The 17,841-nt window shown below is 44.6% G+C and overlaps 1 pseudogene; it reads right to left on the bottom strand.

The window, feature by feature from the left end:
- The window catches only part of LOC119403643 (ornithine decarboxylase-like), a 79,624-nt pseudogene that overhangs the window by 34,419 nt on the left and 27,364 nt on the right, over positions 1-17,841 (bottom strand).

The raw sequence follows: 17,841 nt of genomic DNA, 5'->3' as shown, positions 1-17,841 counted from the left end.
TACATTTTGTAACCTATATTTTTAACCACAATATAAATAATCCAACTACTATGGATGAGTTAGGTTTACTTATATAAGAAACTGCGTGCAGCTTAGTTTCATTAGCACTGCTTCATCTATTTCAGAGGATCCATGCGGTCAGAGGTGCTAAAAAGAGTTGAAGACAGTAGAGAAAAAATAAAGCTTTAACGCAAATACGCAGTCTAGAAGCGTTTTACGTCTTAGAATGCTGGAGGCGAAGGGGTCAAGTCTTAATCACAAATAACATAATGAAAAAAACTCGGCAGATCCCACGTACCGTGGGAGTCGATGTTATGCGAAGCATGCGGCGAGAAGGTGAAAGTGGCGTAATTTTTTTACTGAGCAAAACGTTACAAAATGACGCTAAAGATTTGTATAAATTTTATACGCACAAATATATGTTGAAGAACCGCATATGTGTTATATAACCGGTTGTTTACAGTTGGGTAACGCTGCGAACGGTAGCGTGGGTATTACCAACACCAGAAGCGGTAAGCTGATATGTAGTGCTTATACTTGTCCCTTATGATGGAAAACGCATGCACGTTTCACGAAACCATGTGCATGTGTGGAAGAAGTTCTTGACAGTTCTTGAATAAGGTCATCATGACCGTGATCAGTGAGCACCTGGTTATGACTTATCGGATCCGGTAGTGATCGCGGTGACGAGGGGTCCATATGTAGTGAAGTATGAGGCATAGTACAGCTGTTGGAAATCATGGATGCCTCGATCATTTCGTCGACAAATTGTCTGTCGATAGAGCCGCCGATATTTCGGAACCCGAAATCACCTTTCGCGTTGGTGAGGTATAGGCCATCGAGGCTGGTAGGCCTGGATAGTGCTACGTAGGCCAACATCAGTGAATGGCGCTTGTCGTATTCGTAGACTACCTGGGCGTATGTGGCCTACGTAGTCTAGTCTACAAAGAGGCTGTCAATCAATCTGGCATCATCCTCGGTCAGCGTGAGGCCATCGCCCAGCCTCGTAAGAAAGAAGAGGACACTGCGTCGTTCTGGCGGACTAAGTGCAATTTACGGTGCAATGATGTAAATATCATAAGTAACATTCCTCCGGGGTCGGGCAATGCTTTAATATAGCTTGTTGAATCAAAAGATTACAAATGTAATGTTTATTAGACTGCTATAAAAGCAGAGCCAACACTGGAAGCACAAACGGTAATCTGATATGACGCCTGTATCGTAGGAGTGCACATCGTAGGAGTATCATGTAGTATTTATTGCTTTCTTGTAAAATTAGATAGCAAGCACCACAACCACGATTGACGTTGGACCGACATTACGCCTGCATAGGCTGTTTTTACAAACCAGATTATATACCTGGCGTGGCTCTGTGGTAGAATACCTGATTGCCACGCAGAATTCTTGGGTTCGATTCCTGCTGGGATCTATAGTTTTCATCCTTTCCACTCGTCGGGTCAAGGCTGCCGATGTCGGTGTTTCTTAACGCTCTCGCGTTTAAGTTACCAATGTCTGTTCTGTTCGAAAGTCGCAGGTTCGGTCCCTGCCTGCGGCAAGCTATCTTTTCGTCCACTTTTCTTTCTTCACATTTACCTTACATTTACTACTAATGACATTCCCTACGCTTCCTTGGCATTATTGTCTGTTAGTGCTCATTAATATTGTGTATAACAAAGAAAAACGAGCCCTTAAAATTAACACTTCATTCCTTCATTCATAGCGAGGGTCTCGTTCTGGCAGACTTGATGCTTTCAGGTGGTATGCGAGGGATTATTGGTCAGCTGCCAGCTCGTAATAAGTTCACGTGCTACGTGACGCCAACAGGCAGAAAAAGAGTGTTCCACACTCGCCGTCATGGCTACTGGCGGCGCTGACTTACGCTCCCACGTTTAATGTACGTACATATATACCCCATAAAGTGGACGGGGGGATGGCCGCCACGGTGGCTCAGTTGGTAGAGCATCGAACGCGTTATTCGAAGGTCGCAGGTTCGGTCCCTGCCCGCGGCAAGCTGTCTTTTCGTCCACTTTTCTTTCTTCACATTTACCTTACATTTGCTACTAATAACATCCCATATGCTTCCTTGGCATTATTGTCTGTTAGTGCTCATTAACAATGTCTGTTCTCTCCGTTCCTGGGTAGATAAAAACTGTCAATCACCTGTGGCGCATACCCGTACACCGCTGCGCGTGGTAAATGAGTATGTGCTACACGTGTCTGGAGGAAAGGGTTTGGCGACGTACGCGACAGGATTTTCACGTTATGCATGTCATGACCGTACAGTCATATTCTTCAAATCCTCTTACCCTCCCATGCCAATTTTGGTCTACACCAAGTTAAGGAGGCGATCATGAGAGCACCCAGACCTAGGCGGCTAGATAAATAGATAGATAGATACGTAGATAGAAACGCTTAGAGTGCCAAAGGTTCGCTAAGAAAGGCTTCGCATTTAAAAGTAGGGAAACACTGCTGATACGATAAACACACACGTGAGTTGCCTTTCCCAAGCTATACACTACTCTAGGTGCGTGAGCCATTCGCCGCAATGAACTTTTCTCATAATCATTCAGCTTGCGTCAAAAATCAAAGTGAAGGTATTTGTCGGCGTCGTGAAATGTGGCGATACATCTTGTTGCAAAATGATACGCTAATATTACGGGTATTATATAAACAAATAAAGGATGACTGATGACAAAAATAACTATCTTTAGATGTGAAACTAATTATACGTAGGGTTTAAAGCACGACGAATAAGCGACAAGGATGAAGGCATACCACGTGGGCAGAGAGGGACAATTAAGCCCCCCTCGTAGCACTTGTCCCTGTCTGTGTCGCTTCTTTTTCGCGCTATAACCCTCACTTACGCTGAAAGTATTTTTTTTTGTGCGACAGTTCCTGATACCATATGGCAAACTCAGTCGCCACGATCGCACTCCTTGTTTTCGCGACCAGCAGAAAAGTATTTTCAAGCACTATTAGGTCGCACTGAAGCATTCACCAAACACTGAACCGTTCACCGAGGTCGCATGTATTCAGCGGCGTGGTACGCTGTTGCGCGCAGCATGCGAGTTTTAATTACTGCCTGCTCATTAGAATGAACTTCGACATTACGTTTGATGTCTCTCTAATATCGCCTACTGCACATTTTTCAGGAGCGATAAGGAGAGCGGGAATGTTTCGCTTGCAGTTGCCAGAATTCCTTCCCAAGGCTACTGGGTGTTGATGAGGTGTTAGGAGGTGAGGGACCATGCGACATTTTGGTTGGATGTACTTGGATGGGTGGATATTACACACCACATGATACAGGAATGCGGTAGGTGCCACCAAGACTTCTACTGTAACCTTTCCTTCGCCCTTTTTATTATCGGCTTAAAAGCCATGGAACCTGTGCATGTTGGCAGCGCAGTGGAACGAACACAAGAGAAAGGAACACGTAGACAGGACGGGCGCTAGACATCAACTGAGAATTTATTAACACAAAAACGATGAAATTGTACAGACATGCGCACAACATTAAAAAAGGTGCAGACGGCGTTACTAACATTGATATCTGCAATGTCGCTTCAGATGCTCTATCTCTTTTGCATGCAACGCCAGTGACGGCGTACTCACGCACTTGTCAGCTTCTAAACTTATACAGTATGCTTCGTAGATTTCGCGCGCTTGCTGAGCAGCAAAGCTACGCAAGATACGGGTGCCCTCAAAGCCAAGCGTGCAGGAACACCTACGGCAGTGATCTGCCAAATGTCCACCCCCCGCCAATGCACTGACAGCTGCGCGATGCTCTCTCAGCCTTTCATTAATGCATCGGCCAGTTTGGCCTACATAGCACATTCCACAGGTGAGTGGGATCCTATACACCACACCCACACGGCAATCAACGAATTTTGTGGCGTGCTTTTTTGTGCAGCCAGCCTTCTCAGCCCCATTCACACGACTGCACATGCGTGCTAGCTTGCCAGGTGCCGAAAAAACAACTGAAATGCCGCACTTTCCGGCCACCTTCTTGAGGCGATGGGAGAGGTTATGCACGTACGGCACAACCATGGGGCGCAGCGTTTTGGCATCCTGCCGACTGGGGCCAGTTTGTATCCCGTTGTACAGTTCCTTAATCAAGCTTCCGGCAATGGAAGCCAACAATTCAACGGGGAAGCCAGCCCTGCGTAGGCGGAGCACCTAGAGCTGAAGGCTGCAATTGACCTCGTGATCGCAAGACTTCCTGAGAGCAGCGCGCATGCTGTTTTTCGCTATACCCCTTTTTACTATCTTAGAATGGGCCGAATCGTAGCTGAGGACTGGTTTTTTGGTTCTCGGATGGTATCTCCAGCATACCTGACCTTCACGCCGTCTGCACCTTTTTGAAGGTTGTGCGCATGTCTGTACAATTTCATCGTTTTCGTGTTAATAAATTCTCAGTTGATGTCTAGCGCCCGTCCTGTCTACGTGTTCCTTTCTCTTGTGTTCGTCCCACTGCGCTGCCAAGATGCACAAGTTCCACACCCACCAACTTTCCGCGTTAAAAGCCATGGTTCGTGTAAAGAAACTATCGAACGCGAAATAAACTTACGGCTCTGATATCCGTTCTGTATTTACACTCGCCACCGGCGAACTTTATGCTTAAGGACTACGTTCTCGACATATTTATCTTGCTCCAAACATTACAGTGCCACTTCCCCTTGAATTATGGTAAAGTTATCTGTTTTCGCTTCGTTTTTTTTTAATGCTTCATACAGCCTTTTCCATGGTATTGGTTGAAGAGTCACCAAACTTTTCAAGAGTCATCTTATAGTATAATTTGTCCTGTGTTTCGCTTTGAGTTTGAGTTTATTTGACGTACACATGTGCGGGTTGCATTATAGAGAGTCATACGAAAAGAGGCCCCTTAGTAATGGGAGCTCTTGTTATAATATACAAAAAAAGAAACAGGATCGAGGGTGCGAAATACATGAGTAGAGATAGATAGAAATGTAATGAGGAAAGGCAGGGGGGTTAAGCGGGAAATAAATATCCCGTTTGCTACTCTGCACTGGGGAAGGGGTAAGGGGAGACAGAAAAGTAAGGAACAGAGGAATGGGATAAGGAGGGAGGGAAGCAGAAACACACACACACAGAATGTCATAATCGTTCAACAAGGAGTACAATTATGTATACATATGTAGGAGATGGCAAGGTGGGAAATAATGTCATGAAAAGTAATCGAAGCTGAAATACCCATACAAAAAAGTGAGTAAAAAGCAATAGCTAATGACAAACAATGTGTCACGTTTCTTTCTTTTCGTTCACAGGCAAACGGCAAAGGTAAAAGAGTTGAAAAATTTCTCTGCAAGAGCTCCATTTTTCATTAATACCTGCCTGGAAAGCGGCACATATCGTGCTCTGTATTAATTTGCTCTGATTAGATGCCATACAACTACAAGGCCTAGAGTTCATGAACGCAACAAGACTCGACGTGTGGAGATCCATCTTCAAATCCTTTGTGATTGCAGTCTTGTTTAGTTCTGTGCACTGTTTATGTTAACTACATACCGATTCACACACTACAAATTGACGCAAAACCCAACAAATCATCTACACACTACAAATTATGTTAAAGATACATGTACAACGAAAAGGAGGATAATAATGTGAGCGTGTGTCCATTTACGTGCAAAGTAAGCCAAGGCAAGGCCCCTCCACAATCCCTGTTTGTTTTCTTGATGTAAATTTTGCATATCCGCTATGTTTTAGTGTGGCAGAAATAGGCGCGCAGTAAGGTCAAGGAGGAAGGAAATACCTCGACAAAGGACTCTAGCTTTCTTGCCCCTCCAGGGAAGCCGCCGCCAATATCGAGCGTGTCCATCTGGAAGCCTAACTCGCGGCCAACGTCAAACACTGCCTTTGCGTCCTCGATGGTACGCTGGAACACGGTCGGGTGCTTAAACGCTGCTCCGATGTGGAACCTGTGCGAAGAGAATGTTCAAGCAACGAACTTGATTACTTGGAGCAGAGTGCAAAGATGCGACTTCGTGCACAATCCTACATTGTAAAATAAGAGAATGCGTGGGAAAGATTGTCGTGCCCGGGCGGTTTCTTGCCGCGCTCTATGGAATTCAGGGAGAGGGGGCATGTAAGGAATATATGCGTTGAATGAGTGAGCAGCGTATGGCTAGTGCTAAGGGACACACACACACACACACACACACACACACACACACACACACACACACACACACACACACACACACACACACACACACACACACACACACACACACACACACACACACACACACACACACACACACACACACACACACACACACACACACACACACACACACACACACACACACACACACACACACACACACACACACACACACACACACACACACACACACACACACACACACACACACACACACACACACACACACACACACACGTTTAGGCGTATGATGACCAAAAAACAAACATTTACAGGGCCGGTTCAGGAGGGAGGAGCACAAAGGGTGCTCATACACGAATATTCGCCCCATTCCATGCCCAGAATCGGACACAATGCCTTACGTTAATTTCTTTATCCGATTACCAACGTCTGCAAAATTAAAAAACGCTTGCACACTAGCGCAACGAAACGCGCGCGGCAGAACACGCCAGCATTTGTATGGCTATGCATGCATATTCGCTTGCGTCTTTGCAGCCGCGGCAGACAGGTGGTTCGGTCGATCGGCGGTTTCATGCATCCGTAATCAGTAGCTGCGTCTGTAGAAGCGATGCTGAGAGTTGGGTGATACTGTTTTCCCTGGCATTTGCCCACATATGACTGTATCGGCTGCTCCTCATTGGTCTGCCATCGCTCCGCAGCAGGAAAAAGTTGACGCTCGTCTGTTTTCGCCACACGATTTCCGCCTCCTGCGCCATACCGTGGATGTTTTTTCCGCCAGCGTGGAGGTTCCTACCGCTGTCAGCAGCGCAGCAACTTAGCCGCTAAGGCAACTAAGCTTACACGGCGGGTTTTCGACGATCCCTAAACGATGACAAATGTCCTTCTTTGCCGCGATTTTAAATCGTTGATATAATACCGTTGTTTTTCTTCCCGAAGACGACTGCTAGCGGCTCTTGGCGGCTGAATACCGTCGTTGCGGAACGTGTCATCCATTGGCGTAACCGGGGAGGGGGGGGGTGATGGGGTGCAAACCCCCTGAAAATTTTCAATTTCGCATATATATATATATATATATATATATATATATATATATATATATATATATATATATATATGTATATACAAACACATGCACGAATATAAACTGTGGTTGAGCCCCTCCCGAAAAAAAATTTTCTGGCTACGCTCCTAGTCTCATATCTACTTGCCTCCTATCACGCTCGAGTGTCAGTCTCTGGAAGATCGGTCGCACAGCTTCGTCAGTAATGATGCATCGCCTCGCAGTCGGCGTTTGACAAGCCTTGGATGGTGTCGACAGGCAGCCTTAGCACCGAGTATTTCTGCGCTACTTGTCTTTTTTTCGACATGGTAGGATTGACGTTGGACTTGAATTCAAAGGTGCCCATCTATACGCAGCTTCCCACCATGGTTCTGAGAGTGCAAGGGCGTTGATCATAGCGGCAGTGTCGTCCACGAAGCATTTACGGTGCAGTTGTGCTCTGCGCAAGACTTCTGTGTTCGAAGTTTCTTGCATCTCAGTATGTGCGTCCCTTTGTTGCGGGACATTAGGCAAAACACGTCGCATGTTCGTACGCGTTGTGTCAATGTGCGCAGCCTACGACTAGTTTTGGAAGGAGGTATGAAAATATTGATAAACACTTGTAAAATTACTTACAATTTAAAACTCGGCCATCGAGGTAACGACAAGTGCCAAAAGAAACGTTAAGGGGCAAATGGCTGACTTGAAATAAAAGTAGCAAAGGTGCCAGAAGTGAGCCTTGATGGCCCCCGTAGAACATTGACACAACCGAAGAACTTGCGCCACGGAAATGAACACACTCAGAACGACAAGAAAAAAAAAAGAAAAGCAACAAAATTGCAAATCATTCTAAGGCCCACATTTTGCAACGTTACATTTAGTCTTTGAAGAAGGGGCGATAGAACGAAAAGTGGATAGTGCGACGTCATAAAACGAAGAAGCAGCTTGAATTGTTGGGCAAACGGGTCTATATAGACCATGGTGAATTGCGAACGAAAGTTAGATAACTTTATTTCGCAAATATATACACTAAATACATACTTAGTGTCCGCCCTGTTTGGTGAGGCTTGCTATGCGAAGCTACCTGTGCGTCATACATGCCTGCGAGATGGGCAGTTCCGCAAAATCTCTCGCCAAGCTATACATTCAGTTCGAGCTAGCTTGTTTAATCTTTTCTGAAGCCTCTTGCACGACAGAAGTCCAACCCTGCAAGAATACTATGCACAAATGCATGCAAGTTCACAGATGTGTGCACTGAAGTTTCGGAGGCAATAGAGCAAGTTCTTCTTGACATTAAATTACTGCGTCGAGAAGTATATGGAACTTCACTAGTGCACGCATTGAGCATACACGCCTTGCTTGCGCAACATTTCAACGTTCAGCTGAAGCGTTGACGGATGAGTTCCGACACTCTTATGTGTCCACGGAACCGTGTGAGACCGGCACTCGCTCGTTCAATCAATTTCAGCGGTGTTTTTTTTGTTTTTTTTTTGTGAAGAGCCATTACTTCTAGCATTTCAGATTACGAATTATTGGTGAAGTTGGGCAGGTCGCGTAACGCGCAGAGCAGTTAATTGTTGTTTAGTTAGAGTATCAGCATTCAGTTCCAGGGAAGCTAAATGCGGTCGGGCATTGTTTTACAGCAGGTAATTGCGTGGACTCGTCAGATTAAAAAAACTGGACGTCATAGGTGGTTGTTGACTAAAGCACGTCAAGAGTAAACGAACTTTAGAAGAGTAGGAAGTTTGGGTCAATTGGTGATGCATACTTGGTAAAAATACAGCGCAATAAACGGGACAAAAACGTTCAGACGGACAGGACGAAGTGCTGTCTGTCCTGTCTGTCTCAACTTTTTTTGCCCCGTTTATTGCGCTGTATTTTTACCGAGTAAATGAAGATCGGTGGGAGGATTTTTTTCATGCCGCAATGGACGATGATAGGATGATAACCGTGATGACGGTAGTAACGGTGTTATCGAGACAACAAAGGACTGCTGTGAATTGGAATGTTATCAAAGTTTTCCCTTAATGTTCATGCTTTCCCATCCGAGTGGAAATTCGCGGAACGAGACCTCAAGATATGCAGTGTACATCTTCTCTCGGTTTAAGAGGGAAGGAGAAATATATTCAACGAATAGCTGCGCAAGAAAAAAAAAGAAAAGAAAGGCTTTGTATATGACGATGATAACGCAGGTTTTTATTTTCAGTCCATCTGTTCCTCTTTTCCATAAAATAGGGGAAGTGAGCCTCCCATTAATCTCTTACACTATTTTCCTGGAGAGTTACAAAAACAAACAAACAAACATAAATGAAACAGAAAGACGACGAGGCTTTATTTGCGACGGGACGCACCAAACATATCAAGACGGGTGCTTGCCTTGGGCAGGACGCGACGAACGCTGCATCGCCAAAAGTTTCTATGGCTTCCGACGTTGGACAACAAACAAACAAACAAACAAACAAACAAACAAACAAACAAACAAACAAACAAACAAACAAACAAACAAACAAACAAACAAACAAACAAACAAACCACAAGCTTGCGCTTTCGCAGGATCGAGTGCTGTTTTAATGGAGAGATGAAACCGAAGTAAGCCGCCATTTTTCAATGCGACCTCACCAAAAAGGACAGAGGCATCGTTCGAATGTGGCTGGAAACAAGACTTGAGAGTATAAGTATTTAGTGCTTCGGACTTGAAGCGCGTGCATCGTGAGCATACCAAGCGTTCGCAATGTTGGTGATGCAGAGTGAGAGATGTGACACCCACACAGTTCGGTTCGCTGGATAGCGGGGCATCGCGAACGAGATGCGCGAACGCTGTGTTTCGGGGCACGGTGCCGAAAATTTTCCGGATGTCGGAGTAAAATAGCAGGAATATGTATAACAAAACGGAATCGAAGTTGAAGCGACAAATGAGTGCAGGCATTTTGCACGCTGTGTTGCGTATGGTCAGCGGAGCGGAGCATTCTCTCGTGGCGACGTTAAAAGCGCTCGCGATGTTTCCCGTTTCTTTTGTCCCATAACTGAACGTAAGTTTACATTATACAGCTCATTTTTATTGGCTTCCTGTGCCACTTGGAGACATCTTGGGCAAAGCAGCATGATTTCGCTTCACTGGTGTCGTGTGAAGAAGTGGAGCCTTTTTTTTTTTCTTGCATTCAAGGCCCACTTGAAGGGCATTGGAGAAGTGACCGTTAACGAATTTTTTGCGGATGCATACAAAGGACACCGGATACTATCCACAATTAACACTGTCGATCTTCAACGTCGCCGTTCAGTGTACCCCATTATCCCATTATGCCTGGATATATATATATATATATATATATATATATATATATATATATATATATATATATATATATATATATATATATATATATATATATATATATATATATCCAGCACAATTATATCCAGTCTGCACAATTAGCATGCGCATACTGAATGAAATAATGCACATTGTATACACTTGTTTGTCTTGGTATACGTGGTGTGCAGACGGCCCTCAGCACATTGTGGAAACGGCGCCATAGGCTGCTCTCGGGCGTCCATACTTAACATTGGGCCCGCCAAGCAAGCTCCCAATGTAACGCGAATTCATTACTCGTCGCCCTGACATCAACGCGAGAAGACTTTCGACCATTCACAAGCCACTGACATACATCTCGCATCTTGTCTCTGCCTGTGACGAGTGTCAGCTGCAAGGGCGACCACGTGCTTTGCGGCGAAGCACCAACAAAAAGAAATGCAGGACGCGTTCGGAGGGCCAAATTCAAAAATTATATTCTTCCTTAAAACAAAAAATGATTTCATTAGACTTTCTTCATTACTTAACGATGTAGTCTACTATCAAACGCCGCATGACGAGGATTTTTACTTGGACCGCATCAGTATGAAAAATACGGTCAAACATGCGACAAATTGCATATTTTCTCTAATTTCACAATTTTTTTTTCGGGAAGATTTGAAGCCTATTTTACCCGTAAACATTTTTGTACTAAAATGCACTTTTCTGAAAATCATACTATTATTTATATTGGTTAGGGAGAGTTCTAGATAGCTCGAGAAAAATCACAAACTTTGAAGATTTTCGTAGTTTTTGAAGATACGTAGCTCGTAGTGAAAGACAAAAATTTCGGAATTAATGAATAGGACAACTAAACAGAACCTCTGCGATGGCGCAAGCGTGGTTTTGAAGCTCAACACACAAAAAAATGGATTTTATACACATTTTTCTATAAGGCACGGTTTAACAAATACAAGCGAAATTCGAGGGGGCGCCATGATCGTCAAAAGTTTTTTCGAGCAAAAATGTTTTGCCACAATACTCTATGTGGCACAGGAAAAAGGCACAAATTTTATCAGCGAAATCTGCGATGTGCGAGCGCCACGTCTGGGACACTTGGCATGGAATGATCCATATATATATATATATATATATATATATATATATATATATATATATATATATATATATATATATATATATATATATATATATATATATATATATATATATATATATCCAATACACGAATGCACGGCGCAGCCGTTTATTGGAGTCTCTCCATTAGACCTGTGTGATCCGGCAGTTCTGATCGCGAGTTGGTCGCACCGGACACTTTCGCGAGTGGCACCATTAAAGTAGGCATTCGTAAACTGAGGATGCTCTCCCCGCAGCGGGCTCTCGTCCAGTCGGATTACTGTGTCGTGTGCTGCTGTGTCGTGTGCTGCCTACCAGCAGGTTGTACTAGCAGTCATTGATATTCGTCAAGGAATTCATCAATAGCAATTTCATTTCATATTTTTCACTTGGTACCCCTACATATTGGTCTTATAGGTAATGTAGGATGCTTTCGCGACATTGAGCTTGCAAAATAAGAATGCCACGCAGACAAAGGAATGAAAAGGTAATTCACTTCCGATTGCTTTATAGTCACCTGCTACTTCATACTCTTCATTACACACACACACACACACACACACACACACACACACACACACACACACACACACACACACACACACACACACGCACACGCACACGCACACACACACACACACACACACACACACACACACACACACACACATGCAGCCCGAGCAACGCCTACAACCGAGCTGAACTAGAGTACAGAAAACTTCGCTTAACTGCCACACATTACTAAATGCAACACGTGCAGTTCGGTGATCGTACGTTTTACTTACGCCCAACGGAAGGGGTTGTATATCACATGTCAGGCACAAATGCCATCGTTTACTCAACAATAAGCAGGCAAAATGGCAAGATTGAATGCATACAAACATCGATGGGTGCGGCCTATGCTTCCAGGTTTACGCTGGCAGGCCGCACGAATCGCCCTTTCAAAGCACTGTCTAGTACGTCCGTCCTTTCTGTCACATCGAGAACATGATGAATTCCTTATAATTCATGTCCTTTCTCTTCGTTTGAGGCCCTAAAAGAATCCTGCACTGCTAACTTTCTGAAGGGCCGACCCGTTTTATCAACCATGTCGCCATCGTGCTCACGCGCTTGCATACAACACGGGTGTAGCACACAGCGGGACGGCTATTCGTAGCACGCCAGTGGGAACTGAAGTGGCCGCAAGTGGCCACTCGTGGCGCTGGCGGCGCATTGGTGCAGTGGACTGTTGCGCCACCTGTAGGTGCTTCACGTTTTCCATAGACACTCACAGATGTCTTCTGGTCACATGCCGATGTCGCGTACTTTAAAATTTTTTAGCAATTCCATCTGCGGCGCACTTTTCAACAGTGCATGCGAAAGTTCTCACGCAAACGAATTTACTAGAGACGTCGGTATGCGCATTAATAAGAGAAAGAAAAAAATTATTTCCACGAATCAATCGCGGACACGCATCAACTGCAGGCTGCAAATGTAGGCGATGCGCTTATGAACACTTCGCTTTTTTTTTTCCTTAGTCCCAGGAAGGATAAAAAAACTGGGCAAACTGGGATAAACAAACTGTACACATGCAATTCCGTGTGCATGTGTCCCACAGAAAAACAGGATTCTTATGGAGTAGCTTCCGGAGAATGAATGCTTTTCTTATAAAGCACAATAGTAAGCTTACGACACTCCGGCGATGTTCAGATTGCGGCATCGAGCTTTCCTGAGCACCTTGCCAGCGTCCGCGAGGCTGCAGCCGAATTTATTGTTCATTGTGATGCCGCAGCCCACGCTGTTGCCTTGGATGCGGAGTAGTAACCTGCAATTGGAGCAAATGTTGGTGATTTTTACCTGCGACCCCTGCAATGTAAACGAGATGAAAATGCAATTCAGCCCCAGAACAGGTGATTAAGTTTTTCATCTGGAATTTTAGCGGACGCACATCGTTCGTCATGTCAATTGAGCACGGCTTTGCACTTGCAAGTTTCACCTTACGCAGTGGGTCGTTTGACGAGTGCAGATATTGTGACGTGGAGAACTATCCGCTATATCTTTCACATGGTGTTGTTTTGCTGTTTTGTTTGCAGTTTCACATGGCGCAGCATATGTGCAGTCGGCCCCTTCGTACGTGCACTTTTTCAGCGCTTGGACACTGTAAACTTTCTTGCGAAAGTACTCAGACAGCAACCAATAGCAATGCCGCTCGTCGGAAGTGTCCCGGCGGCTTGCAGGAATACTTTTTCTTTCCATTTTCCTAGTTGAATGGGTTGCAACACGAAAGTGTTTTCGTGGAAGCACTTTCTAATTTATTGTGCCTTATTTTAACCGACAAGAGCCGAATAAGATCACAGACGGGGTGAACAGGTCACACCAGGCCTCGACTCTCGTGAAGAGCCGGACCAATTCGATAAGGAAAATCATATCTACGATAAGCATAAATCAATTTCATGATCTATTTCAATTTCCACGCTAAGCATAAATCGTGTGCTCGATCTATGCGCAGTACGAGGCAGTACTGTGAACGTTTCACGTTAGTGCTTAACCTTTTGCTTAACGTTAGTGCTTAACCTGCTGATCTTAACCTAAGATCAGCAGTCGCCATAGGTGTTAGCAGGGTTCTCCCCTGGGAGGGGGCGGCAGGGGGCAAGTCCCCCCTTCCCCCCCCCCCCCCCGTTGAAAGCATGGTCTGGAATGAATGCAATAACGAAATGAAGCGGTGGCGTGCTTTTCACAACGGCCTGCCATTGGTTACAGGCTTTCTGGGGTTAAAGGTGCAGTAAAGGTGCAAACAGCTTTTGGAATACAACACTGGGTGTCCTCAGCCGCCCTTATTGCCGAAACACATGCGTGGTCATGACCCTGCAATTAAACAACGAGGTGGCAGGTCCGACTGAGTAAAGGTATGGTGTAGAATTCGTGACCTCCTTTAGAAAATAAGGGGGAGGGGGGCGCCCCGCTTGCCCCTCCTGGCCCCCCTGTGCGCACGCCTGTCGCGTAAAGTTACTACTGGCCACCGTAGGAAGCGTTCAGTTCCATTTTAAGCACACTTCTATGTATACCTTGTATTCTTGTCCCTGATTTTGTCGAGTTCGTCGGCGCAGTCGAACGTCATGAGAGTGACGTTGTGCCGCTTGGCGTAGTCAAGGTGCGCCACACTCTTGATGGGATTGGCCAATATAATACGCTCTGGAGGCACGCCCAGCTGCATGACGGTCTCGATCTCGGCCTGCGTGCGCGTCATCAGTAATGCCATTATTTTCTCACTTTTACCAAATGAATAGGGCTTTAATGCGTTACCGTCGTTGAAGGCGCTGCCCAAAACAATTTGCCAAGCGTGCGACATGCCACAAATAGACCGTTTTGGCAAAATGTGCTGACTTACAGACTAGATTCGTTTTGTTCGGTCTGGAAAGACGGTTGTTCTTGGGTCACTGCTCGAACTAACTAATTCCTAGCAACAAATTGGAAAGCCCGGACATTGATAGCTTTTGAACACTATTGCTTCAGGAATAGACACGCAGTGGTTCGAGTTAGTCGGTACTGCACTTTAGAAAATTAACTCTGTATGACTGAAGGCAGCATAACAAGAAGGCACACACACAGTTTGCCTTCAGAGTATAAATGTTCGAAATGAACATTTCAGATGAACACTTTGAAGTTAAGAAATGTTGACCATTATGTGCCACGCTTACTAAATTCGAAAACTCATAGCATAAGAAAGCTGCATTCACATAGGTCGCGAAGGTTGAGACGAAAGATGGTCGAGAACCAATTATCAGAGAACGTCAATAAGCAGGTAGTGACTGAAGCGGGACTGGAAAAAAGAGCAACTTGATTTGGGTGAGTTGCTTTATCTTGAAGGTGTATCGAAGCAGGGAAATTGGACGATGGAGGCAGAGGCAACTATACAGGAAACGTTATTGGAAAAGTAAATATTAATTAATTTATTTGACGATACTGATGACTTTCGGGGAGTTGTTGCAGAGTGAATAACAATGATTAGTTATACATAAAATGACCTAATGAAATGCTTCCCATTTCATAGATATTGTTTCGCACTGCTTATGAGATGACATAGGACCATCTTTTCCTGAAGGCCTCTACTTTCTGTACTCTGCCGTTGCAGCTGTAACTGTGGATTATACCGGGTGTCCCAGCATCTTTAGCCTATGGTTAAAAATACAATACTAGAGGCAGGCGAGCGAAATCAATTGCAAATTGCTGACAGTCTTGCGCACTACAGACAATTTTTTGTTTGGTAATTAATAAATTGTTAATTAGGAGTATTTAACTAAATTGCTAAATATTGACTTTGAGCAAGAAATACGACTTGCAAAGTTCGAGAGCGTCTTCAGAAACCCCCATTGCATTATTTTCGAGAAAGAAAGTCTCAAGTATACCATTTTTTCTAAGCTGCAAAGAAAGCCCGCGAAATACAAAAAGAACCACGTAATTAGCGCATTCGCCGCGCAGCGAAGATACTGCTCTCAGCCGTGGTTTGAACGAACGAAATGAGCTACGGCCGGGCCTCGCCGGCTCCGTTGCAGCGGTAGGCCGATAGGTTGACGGTGGGTTCTTAGCCCGTGCTCGCTCCAACTTGCACAGTCACGCGCGCCAACTGGCTGACGCTGGCCAAGAAACCACCGCCAACTTATCGACCTACCACTTCAACGGATCCGGCGAGTCCCGGCTGCAGCTGATTTCGTTCGCTCAAACCACGGCTGAGAACGGCATTTTCGCTGCGCGCGAATGCGCTAGTCACGTGGTTCTTTTTGTATTTCGCGGGCTTTTTTTGCAGCTCGGAAAGAATGGTATACGTGAGACTTTCTTTATCGCAAATAATGCAATTGGCGTTTCTGAAGGCGCTCTCGAAGTTTGCAAGTCGCATTTCTTGCTTAAAGTCAATAATTAGCAATTTAGTTAAATAATCTTAATTAACAAAATAAATAATTACCAAACAAAAAATTGTCTGTAGTGCACATGGTGACTGTCAGCAATTTGCAACTGATTTCGCTCGCCTGCCTCTAATATTGTATTTTTTAACCATTGACTAAAGATAGGTGGGACACCCGGTATATATATATATCCTTTATTTTTCGACAGCTAGTAAAGACACGTTTGGACACGAACTAAACGAGCGAAGGCAATCGTGCAGAAATTCTTGTCTCACCCATATAAAAAAAATGCAGATGCAGCCCGTAATCATAAAAAAAAGGCTCCTAGCGCCGGAATGTTTTTAAGACTATATACGCAAGCCAAGCGTAGGACATGTTTAGTGAAGACGCCCTACTAACAGCAAATGGAGTATTTACTAATAAAAAGATTCCTTATGAATTCGGCACCGCTGTCATAATGCTGCGCTTGAGGCAGAAAATTGTGCAGCCGTCGCTCGAACTGGCAGGTGTCATCGCCTTCAATTCGGCTGCTTTATCAGCTTACGTCGGAAATTCGGACAGAAAAAGATAGGGGAACACGCCTGGCAAGACTGATTACGTCAAAGCGCGATATGATATCGGTGCACTCCAGGACGCTAAACACACTTATACGGAAACTTCGCGAGCGAGAAAAGGTCACGCAAGATACTTGCGACCATAGAAACGAATGACAAAGTGAGGCGCTGTTCTAGTTAATATTTACTTACTTTCCTACCGCCGTTCTCGCTTAAAAAAAAGAAAGGGAAGTGAGCGTGAGTCGATCCCAGAGTTCGGGCAATACCGGGCCGGCCCGAGGGGGAGGTGAAGCAGGCTTCAAACACTCAATCCCTAATAATAATAATAATAATAATAATAATAATAATAATAATAATAATAATAATAATAATAATAATATAATAATAATAATAATAATGTATAGGCTGTAAAGAAATTTCAGCGATTGAAGGGAACAGATATTGAGAAGTGAAGAAACTAACGCATGCTTCGTCGAAAGAAAAACTCCATCTTCTGTATCTGCACTTATACCGAGTTTCTTTTTTTCTTCGTTTTCTTCTTAGTCTTTGTCGGTTGTCGATTTGAGGCTTCGTTTCTTTCCAGAAGCCGAAGGCGAGTGAGTTTTGATTATGTACATGGTATTAGTTTCATCAGTGAGCCGCGCACTGTATTAAAGAGCAGATTGTGTGCAATTGCAGTACTTGCCTTGTTGGAGCAGTCAAAGTTCACTCCGAGGGAGTTTAGCGTCCGCAGCACTACCAGGTCCGTGCAGCACTTGACGGCTGAAATTCCAAACAGTACGTGCCATCCTACC

The sequence above is a fragment of the Rhipicephalus sanguineus genome, chromosome 1 (assembly GCF_013339695.2).
Source record: "Rhipicephalus sanguineus isolate Rsan-2018 chromosome 1, BIME_Rsan_1.4, whole genome shotgun sequence".
NCBI lineage: Eukaryota > Metazoa > Arthropoda > Arachnida > Ixodida > Ixodidae > Rhipicephalus > Rhipicephalus sanguineus.
This window is presented reverse-complemented; position numbering and strand designations above follow the sequence as displayed.